The sequence below is a fragment of the Macrobrachium nipponense genome, chromosome 7 (genome assembly GCF_015104395.2).
Source record: "Macrobrachium nipponense isolate FS-2020 chromosome 7, ASM1510439v2, whole genome shotgun sequence".
In the NCBI taxonomy this organism is placed as follows: Eukaryota; Metazoa; Arthropoda; class Malacostraca; order Decapoda; family Palaemonidae; genus Macrobrachium; species Macrobrachium nipponense.
The window spans coordinates 48,900,534-48,922,636 of NC_061109.1; the positions used below are offsets into that span (position 1 = coordinate 48,900,534).

General features: G+C 44.8%; 1 protein-coding gene across 1 annotated transcript in view; it reads right to left on the reverse strand.

The window, feature by feature from the left end:
• Positions 1 to 22,103, reverse strand: part of LOC135217300 (GATOR2 complex protein MIOS-A-like) — a 189,681-nt gene that overhangs the window by 94,268 nt on the left and 73,310 nt on the right.

The window sequence follows — 22,103 nt, forward strand, 5'->3', positions numbered from 1 at the left end:
GATCTAATTTTTGTACCATTACTAATCCTTGCCCGGAATGTCATTCCTGGCCTGTGTTGCAGTGGAAGGCATTCTATACGAAGAGGGAGCATCACTGAGTATCTACTTGCCATTCAAGTACAGCAGATACATTATATTATGTAACTATACTGTACACTGTAGTTAACAGATACATTATATTATGTAACTATACTGTACACTGTAGTTAGAACTTTTAACACACACAAAAAAGGAACCAGGCATACTTTACCTGCAAAACCAAAACCACAAAAGACCAAAGTTTTTTTTTTTTTTTTTTTTTTTTTTTGCCAGACTGAATGAGCCAGGATAGGAATCTATCTTTTAAACACCTGCCTAAGCCAATTGCAAAATGAGGAGACTCATTCAATAGCTACTTGACAAGGGATTAAGCAGAGATGATCCTGCTGCATACATGACTACAGATGTGCCTACCTGTTTCCCTTAATTCTTCCATATCCAAGTCTGCCTCAGAGTTGCCTTACCTAATAGTTTCTGCTGAAGGCTGACTACTGCTAGACAAGTGTCTTTTCAAGTCCTTACCCCATCCTCTTCCCAAGGTCAGAGTGATCATCTCTATAAGGGGGAGCAGTCAATTATACTACTGCCCAAGGACACACCCACTTGGCTATACAAATTGACCAGCCTGATCACTCTGGTAATAAGAAAATAACCATTTATCTTGCCCATTTCTTGCTCATTCTCAAGAGACATTTTTCTGAATTGTGAGCATTTTCTATTTCACCTGTTTTAGGATCTGAAAAAAAATACCAAATTTGTAACTAATTTGTATTTTTCATAACTAACAAACCTGAGGTCTTAACATTAGGATTTACTAGCGCCAAGCTGGAAACCGGTAGAATTAAAATTACACTTGTTAGATCCAGGGACTATTGGCATCTATACCAGGTCACGGGGCATGTATACCCAGAATGCCCACGGCGACCTGTGACCCACCAGTTATATTTCTAACCCAGTTTAGACTGCTAGAGGGGTGGTTCGAGGTGGGCCTTTACCTGTTAACCCTTAAACGCCGAAGCGGTAAAAAAAAAAAATTGTCTCCTGTGTGCCGGAGGTGTTTCAGAGTGAGCGCGGAAGCGGAAAAAATATTTTTTTCAAAAAATCACAGCGCGCTTAGTTTTCAAGATTAAGAGTTCACTTTTGGCTCTTTTTTTTGTCATTGGCTGAAGTTTAGTATGCAACCATCAAAAATGAAAATAAAATATCATTATCATATATAAATAATGCAATATATGATAGCGCAAAAACAAAATTTCATATATAATTGTATTCAAATCGCGCTGTGCGCAAAACGATTAAAGGTAACAAGTAACTTTTTTTTTGTTGTAATGTACACTAAATTGCGATCATTTTGGTATGTAACACATTGTAAAACAATAAAAGCAACACAGAGAAAATATTATCACAAAATAATGCATGAATTCGTAACACGCGGACGTAAACAAATATTTTTTTCAAAAATTCACCATAAATCTAAATATTGTCCTAGAGACTTCCAATTTCTTTCAAAATGAAGACAAATGATTGAATATTACTATACTGTAAGAGTATTAGCTTACAATTGCAGTTTTTGACCATATCTGATGAGTTAAAGTTGACCGAATGTAGAATTTTTTATTTATATATTTTTTATATGCAATTATTTCGGAAATAAGAAAAGCTACAACCTTCAAATATTTTTTGTTTTATTCTACATGAAATTGCGCACATTTTCATATATAAAACTCTATGAAATGCCTAATATGAAACGGAGCAAATATTCCGAGAATGGGAAGTACGCATTTCGGAGATTTGTGGCGGAGAATCCGCACGCGGAGGGAAGGAAAGATTTTTTTTTAAATTCACCATAAATCTAAATATTTTGCTAGAGACTTCAAATTTCTTTCAAGATGAAGATAAATGACTGAATATTACTAGACTGTAAGAGTTTTAGCTTACAATTGCGTTTTTCGACCATTTCGGTAGAGTCAAAGTTGACCGAAGGTTGAAATTTTGGCAATTATTGTTATTTATATGAAAATATCTTAAAATTGATAAAAGCTACAATCATAAGTATTTTATTGTTGTATTCTACATAAAAATGCGCACATTTTCATATATAATACTTCATGTAACGGCTAATTTACAATGGTACAAAAATTATGTCAAAGTGACGAAATAATTTCCGAGATGTGTCACAGATACTTTTTAGTGTGGCAAGAAAGAAATTTGCGCTTGCGCGCCTGTGTAACGATTGTAAACAAAACAACACCTTGATCCGTAAACTCCCAGCATCCCCCAAACGTGTGATTCAAAAGTTTTAGGCTGGTAGGCCTATAAGTATTTTTCCGCGAATTTTAAAAAAAACTTTTGTAAGTCGACGTAAAATACGTCCAGTCGGCAGTAAAGGGTTAAGACCTCAGGTTTGTTAGTTATGAAAAATGATATTGTTATGTTACAATAAAGTTTCATACATACTTACCTGGCAGATATATACATAGGGACGACGGAGTCTTAGCTATGTATATATCTGACAGGTAAGTTGATTGTATGAAAATACAAATTAGTTACAAATTTGGTATTTGTTCATATACGGAACAAACCTTCGGTCTTAACATTAGGATAGACTTACTTATTGGAGGGAGGTAAGTCTCTACAACTGACTGGGAGTTTGCCACCTTATCCATTTCCGAATATATTAGGGAAATTCTAAGAGAATGGACAATGAACCTAGAACCAAAGATATAACCGAATGGTTTACTCTTGTCCCTTGTAACTGGATCCACCCTCACCCCTCTCTTCCCTATTATCTAGAGGGGTGTGTTGCTACTGAAAAGTATATCATAACCTAAGATAGCTTCACAGTATGGCTGACCACCTCACCTGCATCTAGTCCGTTCCAGCATATGACGGTACCCTCCTTCATATTGCCTGTAGTTAAAGGAGTAGGAAGAAAGTAGTAAAGAAAAAAGACCAGTCATCCCATTCATTCTACTTTCATACCTTCATCTTAGACTAGACGCAAACTGACCCGCTAGGGGTACTGGATGAGCTATATCACTTGTTGGGCCGCCACCACTGGACCCAAGGAAAGTGTCCAAGGATCTATGGGCAACGTCTTTCAAATAAAATGAGGTGAAAGTTGTTTGGCGTTTCCACACACCAGCTTTCAGAATTCTCTCCACAGACATGTTCTTCTAAATGCCAGAGAAGCACTCAAGCCCCTGATGTCATGAGCTCTAGCTCCCACCTGGCTATCTGAGCCCCTGTCTTCTGTCATATAAGCATTTCTAATCGTCTCCCTTAGCCAAAACAATATTGTATTCCTGGACACTTCCTTCTTGTTCCGTCCTGTACTTACGAACAACCTCCGGCACCCCGGCCTGAGGTGCCTTATTCTTCTTAAGTACTCCCTTAGTGCCCTGACAGGGCACAGAAGCATCTCATCTTTGTCATTGTCTACAAAGTCTGCCAAGGAAGGTATGGCAAAGGAGTCGAATATGCGTCCACTATTGTTGGGTTTTGGATCTTGGCCACGAATTCTGGGACAAACTCAAATACCATTGACCTCCAACCTCTCGAGTGCTTTATGAGATATGACAGGCCATGTAGCTCCCCCACCCTTTTGGTTGAAGCCAGGGCCAATAAGAAGACTGTCTTCAGGGTCAGGCTCCTATCCGTGGACTGCCTTAGTGGTTCGTAGGGGGGTTTTGTCAGACTACTCAGTACCATGGTCAGATCCCAATCTGGGGCTTTAGTTCCTTTGGGGTGGTACATGATGTTCAAAGCTCCTCATCAGCATGGCCAACTCCCATGAAGACGAAATGTCCACCCCTTTCATTTGTAAGACTAAGGCTAGAGCAGCCCTGTACCCCTTCACTGCAGATACAGACATATGCTTTTCTGTTCTGAGATATATCAGAAAGTCTGCTAACTGCTGAATAGTGGTACCGAGTGGAGACAAGTTCCCTCTACGACACCAATCACAGTATGCTGACCACTTTCCTTGGTATACTGTCGCAGATGATTTTCTGATATTTCCTGCCATCTGAGTTGCTGCTTTCTGCGAAAACCCTATCGCTCGGAGGAGATACTTGACCGTCTCCACCCGTGAAGTGATAGGGACTTCACCGACTGGTGGTACCTCTCCATGTGCAGCTGACACAGTAGGTTGCTCCATGGGGGTAACTCTATCGGCACATCTATTAGGAGTTCCAGTAGGTCTGGAAACCACTCTGCCTTCGGCATAACGGAGCTACCAGGGTCATCTTGAGTTCTGAGACCGCATTACCCTGTTCAGAACCTGACGGATTAGACAAAATGGAGGAAATGCGTACACGTTCAGATTGTCCCAGGGGTGTTGTAGCGCATCTTCTGCTACTGCCTTTGCGTCTGGGACTACCGAACAATACACTTCCAACTTTTTGTTGTACCTGGTTGAGAATAGGTCTATGATCGGTCCTTCCCACATGAGCATCCTGTCCACTACCTGTTGGTGCAAGGACCACTCCGTTCCCAGAATCTGATCCCTGCGGCTCAACTTGTCGGCCACTATGTTTCTTTTTCCCGGAATATACCTGGCCCTGATGTCTACCAGGTTCTCTACAGCCCACTGATGAAGTTGAACTGTCATCACATGTAACTGCCGAGAAACTAGGTCTCCTTGTTTGTTTATATAAGCTACTACTGTGGTGTTGTCTGACTATCATACCACTGAGTGTTCCCTTTCTCTCTCCCTGAATTCCTGTAGAGCTAGAAACGCTGCTTTTAACTCCAGCACGTTTATATGGATTCTCTGTCCTTGCAACTCCATTTTGCTGACACCATCAACTCCTCCATATGGGCTCCCCAGCCTTCTAGTGACGCATCCGAGAACAGCAAGAGGTCCGGAGAGGATTGTTGAAGGGGGACACCCACTGTCAGATTGTCGTCGTTCACCCACCACAGCAGTCTTTCCTCACTTCTGCCGACAAGGCGAAATTTGCTCGTACGGGTGATCTACTATGGTGACAAAAACTCCTTCATCCTCCATTGTAGGAACCAAAGGTGTAGCCTTCCTTGTGGTACTAGCTTCTCCAGGGAGGTTAGGATTCCCAGTACCACCTGCCACTGTCTTGCTGGCTGTGTTTGTTTTCCCAGAAAGGCATTCACCACTTGTTTGCATTTCTCTATTCTTTGGTCTGTCGGGAATACTTTGGCTTCTGTTGTGTCTATAACCATTCCCAGATACTCCAAACGTTGACTTGGATCCAACTGCGACTTCTCCTGATTTACCACAATACCTAGGCTGTGACAAAACTGCAGGAGGGTCGCCCTGTCCCTGAGTAATTTCTCTCTGGACTTTGCTATCACCAGCCAATCGTCCAGATATCTTGTTAGCCTGGATCCCCGTAGTTCATGCGCCCTAAGCCAGGTCGACACGAGAGTGAACACTTGTAAAAACTTGAGGAGATGTTGTCAATCCGAAGCACAGGACCTTGAATTCGAAAGCTTTTCCTGCAAGACTGAAGCAGAGAAATTTCCTTGAAGACTGATGGACTGGTATCTGAAAGTATGCGTCCTTCAGATCGACTGTCAGCATAAAGTCCCCGATCCTGACTGCTTGTAGAACCGTTTTTGGAGTTTCCATTATGAAACTGGTTTTCCTTATAAACAGATTCAGAGTTGACAGGTCTATTACTGTCCTCCACTCCCCGTTGGCTTTGGGTACCAGGAAAATCCTGCTGTAGATGCCTTTTGACGGACTGCATACAGTAGTACCTCGAGATACGAAAGGCTCAACTTACAAAAAATCCAAGTTACGAAAGCCAATACGAAAAATTTTACTGCTCTACATACGAAAAGTTTTCAAGATACGAAAGGTTGTTGCTATAAGGTCCCGAGATTCGCCTGGACCACCGAGAACAATTTTAAAACTCCCGCGCCGCCAACTGAGTAAACTCGCCACCATCCTCCCGCTCTCCCATTGGTTCCTGATGCTAGTCACCCCATAAGGTCCTGCTCTCCTATTGGTCAGCATCTACCCCTTGTGCTTTAAGTATTCTATTGGTAAAAGGTTGCTGTAAATTGAAAAACTTAGTATTCATGTAATACATTTAATAAAAAAAAACATTAGGTAAAGATAGAATAAAGAATAGAAATGAATGGTTATTATACTGTTTAGTAGTTTCAGTAGTTGAAGAGAGAGAATGAAAATTTATGGCTTACTGTGTAAAAGTGATTGCTTGGCGATCGTTCGATACTCATAAGTGCTGGATGTAAACAGACGTTTGGAAGCTTTTTTTTTTTTATTTGTTATAGTTAATGTTACTTAATAATTATTTGAAATGAGTACATGCAATACATTTAATAAAAAAAAATGTGAATTTAGATATCATAAAATGATATTGTTAAGATACAATAAAGTTTTGTACATACTTACCTGGCAGATATATACTTAGCTATAGACTCCGTCGTCCCCGACAGAAATTCGAATTTCGCGGCACACGCTGCAGGTAGGTCAGGTGATCTACCGCCCCTGCCGCTGGGTGGCAGGAATAGGAACGATTACCGTTCTAGAACCAGATTTTCTCTTCCACCTGTCTCCTGAGGGGAGGTTGGGTGGGCCATCAATCGTATATATCTGCCAGGTAAGTATGTACAAAACTTTATTGTATCTTAACAATATCATTTTTGTACATGGAACTTACCCAGCAGATATATACTTAGCTGATTGACACCCTTGGTGGTGGGAAAGAGACAACTATTTACTGAATAGACAGGTAAACAACATACGTTGTAGGTAATAAATAAATAAAACCTTGGTTCCTACTTGATCAGGCGGAAGACTCCATGGCTAATGCCTAGGAATCTGCTTCGCCTCAAGAGCCTCAGCGAGGATGTGACCTATGGCTAAGAGTTCTTGTGGGTCTGTCGATGGGGTCTTATCCATTTACTCGACAGAGCCTCTTACATGACCAATATGGCCTCATTTGCCTAGTGGCATAATTAAGGAGCACAACACCGATCCCGATCACCTGATCCTAACACGAGGGTTAGTGCTTAAGTTGAAAAGAGTTATCTACAAACTCCTTTCAAACAACCCAAAGAAAAAACACGACGTTAAATAAAATTTAACTCACTAGTTAAGGATCAGTATCTGCTCCCTATCGCAGCAATGTATCCGCAGACACGTATCAACCAAGAGAGAAGGATCCCTCGAAGGTTATCTTGACATCCTTCGGATAATGGGAAGTCAACATCTCCCATATGTGACAGCTAATATGTCCTTATGACATATTGTTAGGGAAAGAACAAGAATTCGGAAAAGCTCGCACTTCATGCGCTTTTAATTCTCAGCTGTTTGAAGGAATCATCAATGCACTTATCAAGTGCTTATGAGATCACAATGTCTCAAAGAAGGCCAGGGCGTTCTTTGATATAGATCTCTTCTGGGTGAAGCCTGGAGCCTGGCTAGCGCTTCGTGCCTGGCAGGCGCCTAGCGCCTGTCTAGCGCCTCTCGCCCTGGCTGGAGCTTTGCGCCTGAAAAATGGCGCCTAGAGCCTGGCCTGGAGCTCGCGCCTGGATGGCGCCTTGCCGCCTGGCTGGAGGCCTCGCGCCTGGGATGGCGCCTTGCGCCTGGCTGGCGCCTCGCGCGCCTGGCTGGTGTCCTGATTGGCTCCTCCTCCCATCGGCTAGCGCCTCGCGCCTGGCTGGTGCCTTGCGTCTGGCTGGTGCCTTGCGCCTGGAAGGCACCTGGAGCCTGGCAGAAGACTTCATGATTACTGTCTATGAGTCTGCGTGCCTCAAGAGTTTCAGCGAGGTAGGGACCTATGACTGACAAACCCATCTGGATCATGTCAATGGGGGCTAGCCCGCTTACACGACAGAGCCTTCTCGGATCGTGCCAATGGGGCTGACCCACTTACATGGCAGAGCCTTACCCGTATCATATCAATGGGGACTAGCCCTCTACATGACAGAGCTTTAGGTTTCTCTTTACTGGAAGTAGCCTTGCGTCTGGATGGATCCTCAATCCTGACTGGAAGCCTTAGCCTTGAAGGAGCCTGGCACCTGGATGGCGCCTGGCGGCTTCTAGGAGCTGGCTTGGTTCTAGAGCCACTGGATGGCTCCTAGGAGCCTTGGGGCTCCTAGAGGCCTGGTCTGGATGGGGCTAGAGCCTGGCTGGCTTCCTAGAGCCGGTGGCTCCCAGGAGCCTGGCCTGGTTCCTAGAGCTGGCTGGGCTCCTAGCCTGGATGGCTCCTAGAGCCTGGTTTGGCTCCTAGAGCCTGGCTGGCTTCTAGAGCCTGGCTGGCTCCTAGTAGAAGCCTGGCTGGCTCCTAGAGCCTGGCTGCCTCCTAGAGCCTGGTTGGCTCCTAGAGCCTGGCTAAGGCTCCTAGAGCCTGGCTGGCTCCTAGAGCCTGGCTGGCTCCTAGAGCCTGGCTGGCGCCTCGCGCCTGGCTTGGCTCCTCCACACTTGCTGGAGCTTCGAGCTTGGAAGAGTCTCTAGGCTGTCTGGCGATGTCCACATCGGACACTCTTATATCTGTCCGATTTGTTCGCCTCTGGCGCATTTGCGCCAGGTTGGAGGCCCGCTCCTTCTCAGTATCCGACCATGACAGAGTTTTCCTTGGAACTGTCCGCCTCTGGCGTTTTTCGCCTGTATTGGCATTTGGCGCTTGGCTGGCGCTACATTGTCCGAGAGTCCTGAACAACCACATAGTTTATCAGGAGACTGGAGAAGGGTGGAAGAAATTCTTCCCCTTTGAGCTTTTGGCCCTGGCAAGGGGAGGTGATTTTAGTCAGCTTACACGCAGTAGACGACAGGATATCTAACAATACGAGAGAGAAGAGTCTTCCTCCGAGGAGGATCCTTCGTGAACCACTTCTTTTGCTAACGAGATCTCTTCTTACATGTTGATGAGGTTCCTCGTTGCAGAATCTTCCCTATCCTTGCCCGAAGGAAGGGATGGAGTCTGGAAGTCGAAGGAGACTCTGAGCTGAAATTGGGCGGAACCCTGATTTCTAGCTCTTATTGTATCCTTCTGAATACCTTCTGGGAAGCATTTTGAGCCCTCATCGCACCCCGAAGACTCTGTAGGCCAAACGTTTAAACCATCTCTTCTTCTGTAGATGAAAATGTAAGTACCCTGCTGGGCAACTAAAACTTCTATCTGAAAGCGTTGCGTCAGGAATAGAGGGATTTATTTCTTTTGCCATACATACTATGCTAAGCAATAACTCATTGCCGAGTCTCCATTGAATCTGATGCGAGATTCCAATGCACAAAAAAAACTCACTTGTCTTCTTGGTCGTTTAGGGCTAAGAGAAACAAAGAATTCCTTCATAAACTTCCTCAAAGAAGTTTGATGAGGAGCAGTTCTCCATTTTGTCGGAACACGGAATCTGTGGCCACAAAAAAAAAAAAAAAAAAAAAAAAAAAAAAAAAAAAAAAAAAATAAAAAAAAAAAAAAAAACAAAAAAAAAAAAAAAAAAAAAAATCCCATTTCGAAGTACATGATATCCTACTCTTGACGTATTGCGGTATCGTATAAGATCCCGAAGATCTTAATCCTCTGTTATCTCTAATTCCCCTTGTAGAGACAGAGTATGGCCTTTTACTGCGTTCTTTGATAGCAGATATATACATAGGTGATTCTTCCCTTTGAAAGTGAAGAAAAAACCTCGCTATGTGGTTCACAGAGGTAATCGGAATGAGGACAGTTTCCTCATTCCATCTAGCACGATCTGCAGCAATTCTATGTCTTAGCCATGACTATTGTCATTTACCTTGAAAAAACCTCTCATTCATGTCCACTTCTGGTCAGTCTGCACGTGGAAAGACTCAGAGTGGAGAGGTTTTATAGGTCTATTTATAATAGATTCTGATAGAATATCCAGATATCCTTGGAAAAGCCTTACGAAACATGCTGTGAGAAGAACGTGACTTCTGTGAATCCAACCTCTCTAAGGCCAAATGAGGCATACATCCTCTCTTCCTTTGACGCCCAATTATCTTAATATCTGTTAAGAATTTATAACTAGGGGAAAAAAGGCTAAAGTTTATTCCCCTTCTTTAAATTTAAAGATGTCTTATATTGCTACCTCTCTTGGTTCGAGAAAAAAGAAGCAGTCTAAAGGAAGCCTGTTCGTCTTCTACCTTACAAAGAGTCTTCTACCTTACAAAGAGATCTATGAAGAAGACTTTCCGCAGGTTCTCACAACTCTTTTCAATAAATGTTAGACATACGTTAACAGTTATTATCTTCGATCGAGAAGGTTCTCACGGACATGCAAAATCTTGCATCGAACCTCTTAAGGATCGTTACGTTCCGTGTCTGTTCCCAAATAGGTTTCTCTTTTGTTAACGCGAACAGGGGCGAAAAAAGAGATTCTCGATGCTCTTTGCGATATGAGAGTGTCGTGGAATTGGCCTAAGTGATTAAAATAAATCATTTCATCATTCCTTGTAAGCGACCCCTTTTCGATTAAATGGGTAACGAAATCAGGAACGAATCTTGCCGTTACCGAGCCTGCTGTCCGAGAGGCTACTGGACTCTTAGGTTAATAACTCGCTAAAACGAGAAAATATCTTGGATGGTGCTTCTGGCGCGGCAGGTGCTTCTGGCGCGGCAGGCGCTTCTGGTCGGCAATTTGCGCCAAGCTGGCGCTTCCTTCTAGTTCTTTTTAGGTTATGTGCCATAACATCTATGCCTTTTATGGTACCCTAACATCCTTCACATGTAATTCCATTCTTAGTGGGAAAAAACTTTTATATACGTAGTATAGTCCATTCAGGGAAACAACTTCTGCCACTAAGAGAATGTTTCCCATCCGACTCACCCAACTTCTCTTGAGCAATATCCGAATTTAAAAAGGTTGTGTGCGTTTCTCGAAAGGATGAGAGAATTATATATATCGTGCGCTGCCGTATTAGAATCCTTTATAATACTGTCACATTGTGGTAAACAGCATTAATCTAGGAAACCTTTGTAAGGATACTAGGAATTCTGTAGTTAACCTCGGATGTGCATAAGACTTGACCATACCGTAGTCTTAAAGTGAATTCTCTACTACATTCATCTCCTTCCTCACTAAGCATGTACTCTAATAAGCCATGCTTTCCGTAAGCATGAGAGCATTATACAATAAAGAGTTCCGCTGCGTTAGAATCCTTTAAAAATGTTACCTACGGTAAACAGCATTGAAATGATGTAATATCTTTCTTATTGAAAGCTTCTTAGCAAAAGGCAGACAATATTTTATTTATGTTTGCTTAACTATCCCCTCAATCCGAGGCTTAAAAACCACGATTGTAGGGGAGAGACGCGGTTATTCATTCCATCCCGCAGGAGAGAGACATGTTACCGACCACTCATGACCGACACCTACCATGATACTGCGTTGGTGTCTAAGCGATAGCAGTCTCGTTAGCCGACTGGCCTTACTCTTCCAGGGTTGCCAGCTACTACCTCCATTTAATAAAGGAATCTTATAAAATTATTATCGAACTTCAGGAAGTTCTTATAATGCATATCTAAGCGAAACAAGACTTCGATAAATCTAGAAGCTAAGTAGGTGTTGTCTTAACAATCCCTTTAAGCGTAGTCCTTCCTAGGAAATTCCTGAAGGATACTGGTAATTGAGTTGCTCAGCAAAGAAGTAACTACGGTATGTGCTTATGATTTGCCGTATCGTATTCTCATACAGCAGATACTCTACTACCTTCTTTCCCTGCCGAGGCAGATAGAGAAAGGATATTCTGGCGCCTGGATCCTTGCACCTAGCGCCTGGAATGTTTCCGCGCGCCTGGAATGTTCCGCACGCTAGAAAGGAGACTCGCTCCTGGAACGTTCTGCTTGCGTGGAAGGTCCCGTGCGCCCTGACAGTTCCACCGAGCTCCTACTAGACCCCTTTTAGAAAGAGCCTCTTGCCCGGAAACGTTCAATGGAAGGATCGTTCTGATTGCCACTCTACTATAAGGCTCCTTGCTCTAGCCGTCTGTTTTTCTGGCGCAATTTGCGCCAGGCTGGCGCTTCGTCTTTCTTTTTGAAGGCGCCTTGCGCCAAGAAAAAATTTTCTAGAACGCGGCTCGGGGCCGGGGGGGTTTGGTTGTAAGAAAGGCGCTTCGGAATCGCGCTAGTCTGTTAGCTGGAACGCGCCTCGCTGCTGGCTATAGGAACGTAGCTTCACGCTAGCTTGCTGGAACGCGGCTGGCTCTTGCTCAGTGTTCTCTTAGTTTTCAGAGAACGCGCTAGATCATCGAAACTCCAAACATACATTCTTCGTCTTTTCGGATGTAAGATGAAGAGAGCACTTTTTAAAGGATGCCTTATCAATGGCTATCCTTGCAGTCTGGGACGTTCTACAGAACCTGCCGAGGGGACGCCTGACCGGTGGGGTTCTCCCTCTAACCTTCCTGCGGCTGTCGACTTTCCTCCTCCACTGGGTCTGGGAGTTTGGAAGAGGTCTAGGCCTGGAAGCGCTACGGAGCCGATCAGACGCACCCTCCACTGCACTGGGACACTATATTCACTTCTTACCTTTTTAGAGCTCGCCTTTGAGCTCCATCCATTTATCTTCAAATTTGCACATATGAATTTGTAGATTCTGTGGAGTAAGTAGGTGATGAGGATGCAACAACTACTAGAATTGTCAATACTCTAACTGCTCGTTAGTACGAGAGCTCTTAAAGCTTCTAAAGGAAGCGTATCTAGTTAGATGCTTTCTGACTTCCTAAAGTAGGAAGTTAGATCTTATATTTCCTTCATCAAGTTCTAACACTTATACACGTATTAGTGAAAAAAAAAATATCAATATTTCCCTTATTGCAAAATATAAGTGTCTACCGAAAAATTCGGTAGTTTCACGTAATATATTCTTCGAAATTTCGAAGCCAAATTCATTAAAAAGTTAATAAAAGCGTATGCCAAACCAAAGACCCAGTACTTCGCTGCAAAAGACAGCCCAGAAGGTCGATGGCGATGAAAAAACGAAAATCAAGTCAGGAGGTAGCAACAACGTATGTTGACACTACCGCGACAGAGAAAATCTGGTTCTAGAACGGTAATCGTTCCTATTCCTGCCACCCAGCGGCAGGGGCGGTAGATCACCTGACCTACCTGCAGCGTGTGCCGCGAAATTCGAATTTCTGTCGGGGACGACGGAGTCTATAGCTAAGTATATATCTGCTGGGTAAGTTCCATGTACAAAAATATAAATAAATCAGACTGCCAACAAATACGAATTTTTTAGAATTCTTCTTTGTTTTATTATTACGTTACGTATATGTATTACATATGTTTCATTATAGCTGTCAGTAACTCGGTATCTCCGTTAGGTAAAGATAGAATATGTAAACAATAGAAATGAATGGTTATTATACTGTTTGGTGGTTTCATTAGTTGAAGAGAGATACTAATGACAATTTATGGCTTACTGTGTGCTAGGAAAAATGATTGCTTGGCGCTCGTTCAATACTCGTAAGATGGGTAAGATCTGAATGTAAACAATCGATTGAAAGGTTTGTTTTTTGTTTGCTTGTGTATTATAGTTAATGATTAATTAATAATTATTTGAAATGAGTACATACTGATTATTTATACATTTTATTGGCATATTCTAAGCTTTTAGCTCTTAGGTTTAGATGTCAGAATCATAGACTAGGCTACAGTAGCAACTGCTAACATAGGCTAGGCTTATTGCTAAGGGACATATGCCAAAGTCCTAATATATGCAGTAAAAATGGGGTTGAACATTATATGCAGTTGAATAATACTCTAGTATGTACAGTATTTTGCCTTTTTGGAGTCATATTTCTTCCGTCGTAACCCAAGAACATGTGTTTTAGGCCTGGAAGGTATAATTTTACTGGGGGTGTTTTTGGAGGGCTTGGAACGGATTAGCCTTTTACATGTTAAATGTGTTCCAAGATACGAAAAACTCTTGATACGAAGGCCGTCTCGGAACAGATTAATTTCGTATCTCGAGGTACCACTACTTGTTCCACAGCTCCTTTTTCCATCATCTTCTTCACTTCGTCTTGCAGAATAATGGCCTTCTGAGATTCGTGAGCATAACCGAAGTGGGGTAATGGCTGATCTGTCAGGGGCGGGGTTACCTCGAACGGGATCAAATACCCAATCCTGAGAACATCCACCACCCACTGCTCTGCCCCTAGTTCCTGCCACACCTTCCAGTGATCTGCCAGGCAACCCCCCACTGGTGTGGCCGAGTGATGAGAGGCGCCCATCCTATCTTCTTGAGCCTTTCCCTCTTCCCCTACTCCCCCTCCCTCTGTTGTTTCTATTGTGAAAGGGCCGATGAGTTAGCCTCTTTAGGGAAGAGGGTCTTGTGGCTCTGTTAGGGATGTTATGTCTCACTGTCTTCTTCCGAGATATTTGCTGTTGTCTCCTCTCCAAAGGAGTAGCTTGACTGTTAGACATTTTCCTAACTGCCTGCTGCACCAACCTATCATTAGTGTCCATCCTTCTTCTATCTATCGCCTCTTCCTTCCAGTTATGACCTTCTAGGCAACAGCAGTTGCGACTCCAAGATATCCCCATTCCTCATCGCTAACAGGGAATCCAAATCCACAGTGCGGCTTAGTCTAGCCAACGCTGCATCTCTCCTCATTAGCAGGATATTTGCCCAAACATTGGCACTTAAGTTTGTCAGGTACGCAATTGCCTTGGAACCTGACTGTAGTAATCTAATGAACAATGATTCATCCACTACCTTTCTTGTCACCTTTCTTGTCACTTCCGAGGATGCAATCTTCGCCACTGCTGTTGACCAAAGATCTAACCAAGAAGCAGTCTGAAAGACAGAAGAAGCTGTTGCTTCTAACGTAGCAGCCTCTTGGTACGTCATCGAAGGGCACTCCATTTTAACCTGATCCAAGGTTAATCCAGGCCTTAATCTTACAACATTAGGGTTCACTTGTCTAGACAGCAAAGGGACCTTCGGTGTCGTATAATATTTCCTTTGCTTCATCATTTGGGGGGAGGGAGAATAATTTAAATGATCTATTAGATCTTAAGGATTATCCCTTCCTGCAATCTTTTGCGTTTAAAGTTGTTAAGGTAAACAGAATCCGCAGTGACACCGAACAACGGCAATCCATACGACACCTTGGTATCAACATTCTTAATCCCAAATGGCCATGTCATTCCCACCGGGGAAGGAAGCATACTGGCCGGTGTTCCTGTCTTCTCCGAAAGGTTATTGAATTGACGAATCAAATCAATCACCTCTGCATACGAGGCCAGAAACTCCCGAATAGTCAGCAGAGGAACGAGAACGCCTCACCCTTTCTCTGCTCACGGATCTAGAGCGAGAATCTTGTCTAGATCTCCAAGATGAAGGCTCCCTTGAAACAGATATAACTTCATCTCTATTAGTATTGGTATCGTTTTCGAGCGTCAGAGAACTCGGCCTCGACCTTTCATCCAGACGGACACTGCATTCCACGAACGTATCCGACGAGGTTGCCAACTCCATATTTTTCGTACTTTTAATAGGAGCCTTATCATCCTTTGTACGTATTTTGAATGGCCTTACGGGCGAAACTGGGACCTGCATTCTATCCTCTGCTGCACCTTTTGCCGCCAACGTCGATTTTACCAGCGGTATCGTAGTCTTTGTAATCCGAACTGGCAACTCCGCATTGGCCGCTAGTCCGTCAGCCGTCGCCTCTCGCTTGTTCGGATTCTTGCGAACGGCTTCGTCTGCTAGCTTTGTGCTTACTAGCCACTGACTTCCCGACCTTCCTGCTGACTGGGATACGACAGTCCTGGTCTGAAGATGAAGAAGAATTCACTCTTCTCCTCTTAGCCCGAGGATCAGTCGCGAAATCCTGAATCCTCCAACGCTTGACTGGCGCTCGCCGTGACGTCATCAGACTTAGCGATGACACTGAACTAGAGGAAGAAGACGAAGAAAGCGAATCACACCTTTTCTTTTTGTCTCTCTTATCCATTCTCTTCTCTATACTATCCTGTAATTTCTGCATTACAGTTTGTATTGCCGAGTCAGAAGGCGTATTTGAGTCTGGGTGCAGTGAAATAGGCCGAGAAGCAGTCTGTGACGTCATCGCGCCTGCCATATCGGTGTGTGACGTATGTTGTGACGTCATCCATCTCGTAGGGAGAGACTGTGCGGCTTCTGCTGGCAACCGCACGTTTGCTGCCAAACTACCTCTCACGTTCTGCATCGCTGTAAACATCGAGTTTGATGGCGTAGCCACGGCATTATTTCCCATAAAGTGCAAGCCAGGGGAATGAGGAACATTCAGCGCTGCCGGACCCTGCTGGAACCGTGATGCCATATAATGCGCAAGCAAACCATCCAAGGTTGGTACGCCTAATAGGCCTAGCGCTGAACACGTACCGTCCAACCTATGCGCTTCGGGAGCCGGCGTCTGGAACAAAGATGGCGATGCTCTCCCTCTACCTGCTGGGAACAAAGTAGAGTGCATATTATTCATAAAATTACCCAAGACCCCTCCTGACGTTTCCGATACTGAATCGCTAGGAGAAACCGAAGGGGTATGGGACAAATCAAAAGCAGGTGGAGAAACATATGGAGCAGCCTGGTTTATTGCCGATACAAAAGAAGCCGGTAAGGTTTGGTCATCCAAAGATGGCGTCACCACCTTCCTTTTGTATTGGCCTTTCTCATAGAACTTTTTCCACTGTTCCACCGACCAACCGCGACAAACAGAACATGGATTAGTAATCGTACATACGTTTTCCCTGCACCTACTACACGTTGGATGAGGATCCGTCGACACCGAAGTTAGAAATCTAGAACATGGAAAGCCACTGACTCCTGGGGATTTCCTTTGTCTCCTCTTCGAAACGGTAGACGATCCCGATGTTGAGGGAAAAAACTCCATCCTACCACTTATACACTCTTACCAATCACACTCACACTGAGCACACTCGGTGAAAGAAAAAGTAATAAGAAATGAAAAATGAAATGGATAAAAAACGGGCAAACTGAAAACCGGCTTTAAATCAGATAGACAGTAAACACGTCTTATCTTAAAGGCGGTAGGAAAATAACTGGTGGGTCACAGGTCGCCGTGGGCATTCTGTGTATACATGCCCCGTGACCTGGTATAGATGCCAATAGTCCCTGGATCTCACAAGTGTAATTTTAATTCTACCGGTTTCCAGCTTGGCGCTAGTAAATCCTAATGTTAAGAGCGAAGGTTTGTTCCGTATATGAACAACTCTGCTTTATTCTCCATAACAATTCTTGGATTCTGATTCCTGGCCTACTTATACATCCATCAAAAGTTTGCTAAGTTCAGACTATAACCTCTTGCCTAAATTTGCAAAGTTCAAACTCTAACCTCTTGCTTGAATTGGGATAAAGGCTCTGCAATACGTGGGTTTGGTTTGAAAAAATGAACTTTTATTACATATCACATTTTTCATATAAACACATCAAACATATGCAAAATGACCACCTCTAATCCCTTCATTCTTGCTGTGTCAGATATAATTTCTACAAAACATGTACACCTATGACCCATTACTAATGGGTTAAAAACATACAAGTACAGAAAGATGCTCTTTGTAATTAATTATTCTGTCATCAAGAATTTACACTATACATATCTGGAAACATCCTGACCAAGAAAGCAGGCTCTTTATGATGAATGGATTTGTATGGAAGATGTTTGTGCTAAAAAATTTAACACTTGAAGCATTTCTCACATTTCGTTAAACAAAACAAAAAGTATGCTTACTAAGCTATTCAAAATTATTAGAAAAAAGATGAATTTACATATAAATCAGATTTCTGGGCTCAGCTCGTGTCGCTGCGCGAAATATCCTTTAATCTATTATTTCTAGGGTAAATGTACTAACACATACCAGAGAATAAATAAAATAAAGAAAAAGGTCAGTATAACTGACTCGCTCACCCTCCAAGAGGGTGTCGGTATGAACACTAGGCGAGTGAGACCACTACCACGAGCCAAATACCAATAGAAATCTCCCACAACAAAACCCCTCCATGAGGAGAGCCGACCCACAGAGTGAGCAGCTCGTACTACTACTACTCCATCCCATGCTGCCGACTGCTGCGCCTCTGGTGGGCATCCTTTTCAGTTAGCGCACACGAGTCACACGTGATATTTTTCTCTCTGTGTTTTTTGTGCCCTTTCGTTGGATTTATCTATGATGGAGCGTGCAGCTATTGCAGCAGCTAAGTTAAGTACTCAGTATTTATGGTTAGTTGGTTTTTTCCGGCCCTCAGTCAGTATTTGCCGTTTTTTAGGTATAAATACGAACTCGGGGTCGGAAGCATGGCAGCATGGTTCTGCCGCGTGGTGGGTTCGTTCTCGGTCTCCATACCTAGAACATCCCCTTATCTATGTACGCTCTATATTTATTATCCATTTTACTTAGGGTACTGTCTACTCAGGTTTGCATGCATGCATGTCTTTTACCTTATGTAGGCTTCTTCTTTCCAGACCCTAGTCCCGGCTCTTAGTATCGGCCTCTGACTAGCTTTGAGTGGTAGACTTTCCTTCGGGTTAGTCGTACACTCCTGGATTTTTTTCTCCTACTATATTGTTTTCTTTCTTTTATTTTATTTTATTATACCATGTATTTTGTTATGGTTAGGTTAGTTAGGCGTCTGGCTTAGCCTAGGTCCTGGCTCCTTGAGCCTTTGCTACCGCTCATCAGTTCGGTTGCTTCCCTATAGCATCTCTCTGATCAGTCGGTTTTTGGCCCAGTGGGTCTTCATGCTACCGCTTTTCAGTTCAGTTGCTTCCCGATAGCATCTCTCTGATCAGTTGGTTGGTCCTAGGCTTAGTTGTCTTATTTTAGTCTTACCGCCTCGTGGTCACTACGCGATCACGAGACAGCCAGACGCCTGCCCAGTCCCCTTCCCCCCTCCTCCCGCTCTTCCATAGAGTCGGGGGAGGGTGGGTCGGTCTGCCCACGCCTCGCTCCATACCCGAGCATGCCTCCCTCTCTCCCCCCAGGCGGAGGTGGCCAGGGAGACGGGACAGACCCAGGACTGGACGCGACCTCTCCGGCTTTCTTGGTCCGGCCCGGTGGTGATGTGGTGGGGGGTACTGGCCTTTCCCCCCATCCGTTGCTTCCTTGTCGCTCCGGTCGCGCTCGAGCCTGTATGTCTCCTCGCTTCCCGACCTTGCTAGGACTCCTTTCCTGTTCGGAGTCCTGGCATCCAGCGGGAAGATGTTAGTCCACCCAGTAGAGTGGACCGGAACATACAGTGGGTCCCTGCTAACCTTACCTCCGCATTGCTGAGTTACTAAACTCCGCTACGTCACTGGACTTGGTCCGGTTCGTTTGAGTTTTAGGTTTAAGCGTTATTAGATTAACTATAAGTTTATCTTAAGTACCTTAAACCTTTTCCCCCCCTACCCTTTACATGTTTCTTACCGGATATCTCCGGGATTATAGCCTATTCAGGCGAGGCAGGGGGGGGTTATGCCCAAATTTTTTCCGAGCTCCGGCATGCAACGGAGTTCTTCTGTCCTTTAGCCTGTAAGTGTTATTCTTTAAGATACTCATGTGTCTTCCCACTTACAGGCCACCAACTGTGAGCATCCGGGATGCGCCGCCACACTTCAGGACCCATGTGGACACGAAGTTTGCCGGTCCATGCTCCATGCGCGACGCTGCACGGGACATCCAGGTCTGGTACCATGAGACGTGTACCAATGTTACGATCTGGTGAGCCAGCTTTTAGAAGGGTGAGTATTCCATCTCCGGTAGCTGCTCCGCTTCTGTTTTAGTGCTTAAGTTTTCATCATCCACTTTAACTTAAGGCATCTAAGTTTAAGTTATATTTTAAGTTTTAGTTTTAAGTGATTCTTAAATCTAATCTACGCCCTCTCTTCCAGGCGCCGGCAGTGAAGGATACCGCACTGGCAACCCTGCGGGCCTGGGTCGGCGGTTTTCGGGTTTTTGGGAAGAACGCCGCCAAGGTATGCCCTACATCTTGGAGAAGCGGTTGGCGCTGTTAATCTTCCCCGGAGGCAAGGCGACAGGATACGTCGACCCAGTAGAGGCGGCCCCTACTATCGCCTTCATCCAACAACAGCTGGCTGCCTCATTAACTGATCAAGACCAGGATATCTCCACGGACGTCGCGACTCTAGATATTAATGTGGTAAACCTATGGTAGGTGTAGACGACCTGTTGGTCGAGGTAAGTAGGGTGGACACCCAAGGGTCACCCTTGGGTGTAACTGTTTCTTCTACTCCTGCAACTCTCCATCCTTCCAAGGCTTTACAGGTGATGAATTATATACTCCTCCTGACGCTTCGGTTAGACCTAAGGGTCAAGGGTCAAGCAGTGAAATCCTTGTCTAAGACGTCGTCGTCGTCTAAGAAGTCGACTTCGGCGTCATCCTCCTCACGTAAGTCTCCGGCTGCGAATCCCGGAGCAGACAGGTCTAAAGCTTCTAGCTCCGGCTCTAAGTCCTCGAGGAGTAAATCCTCCAGAGAGAGATCTCGCACCCGGCAGAGTCACCAGTTCCGCTACCCTTGGTTCCGATTCAGGGCCACCCCTCCACCTCCGCAGCAGCTCCGGCCTTGGACTCCATGCTGGCCTGTTGCAACAGGTGGGGCGACCTGGTGGGGTCCCCTAAAGAGTAGCATGGAACAAATGATCTCTCGTCTGTCGGATAGGATTACTTCCCAAGACTCCATTATAGCCGGACTGAGAGAAGCCCCTCTAGCCTCTCCTCCACTTTCCAATACGAGTGGAACTCAGCTTCCTCCGTATGACTCGCTACCTCCGTTCTCGATGAACAATCCATGGAGAGTAGCGTCATACGCCCCCTTCCAAGACGGTCTCATTTCCATACCGGAATTCGGAACTCGAAGGATAGAGGACTTCGAGTTCTTCCCGGAAGACCTCCAGCCTCCGTTCATAGGCTACGCAAGGCTTACAGCTTCAGCCATGGTTCGGGATGATAAAGGTACCAAAGGAGACAGTCCTCTATTCACGAGACCAGGCTCAGAGAGAATGGCTCAGATGTTTAGAGGACATGGACTGTTCTAATACCAGGATACAACCTTTCAAGAGTCCCTTTACATTTTCACAATGGATGAGAGTACCCCGCTCCCGTTCCTGACAAAGATCGCGAGGTCTACCATCCCAGCGCCCGGAGAGGGGGAACCCATGCTCAATTGAAGGAAGCAGATCCCACATCTCCGTTGCTCCCTTCAGCCGGAGAATTGTGGGAGGACTTGCCAAACACCTTCTCAGCTGGCAAACTCAAACCGGACTGTGCTATGGAGCAGTTTGGTGAAAAGCTACCAAGGCTCCCAGATGGCCTTATTCAGGCTGAATTTGACGCGAAATCGCGATTAGCCAGATCAATTAACTCTATGGCTATGTCCGAGGTAGCAACCATAGCTTATGGCTCAGAACCGCTTTTTAAGCTCATGACCAAAGCCCTGACTCAAAACTGGTAACAGTCGGATATGTTTGAGTTTGCCACTGCTAGAACGAATTGTAGGAAGCATGTCCTACAAGAGGCAACCATTCGACATGAGCCGAATAGGTTACTCTCGTCTAACATCTGGGGAGCAGATCTCTTCCCAGAAGCTATGGTGAAGGAAGTCCAGTCAGAGGCTACGAGGCTGAACCAGAGCCTTAAGGACCGTTGGGGCCTTACGGCTAAGAGGAGACAAGACCTAACACCTAAAGGTAAGGAGGGACAGAGGAAACCTAGGCGTTTCCATCCTTACCAGAAAAAAGCAGCCACGCTTTCCTCAGCAAGTTCCAGCGGTGCCCTTAGTGCAAACAGCCCAACTTCCACCTCTAAGCTCAATCACAGCCAATTTATGTTGATATCCCCTCAGCCTCAGCCCTCCACCTCTTACGCCATCTCTCCAGCTTACAATCAAGCCTTCGAGAGTCAAGCTTCACAGAAGTATGACCGCTCGGGTAAGGGAGGCAGAGGTAAGGCGTTCCTTTCGTGGGAGAGGATCGGGAGGCCCCTTTAACAGGGGAAAGCACTTCAGAGGAGGTCCGAGGCGGTTACCAGAACCAATGAAGAACTTCAAGTAGGAGGGAGGCTGTTTCACTTTCGCCACCGGTGGA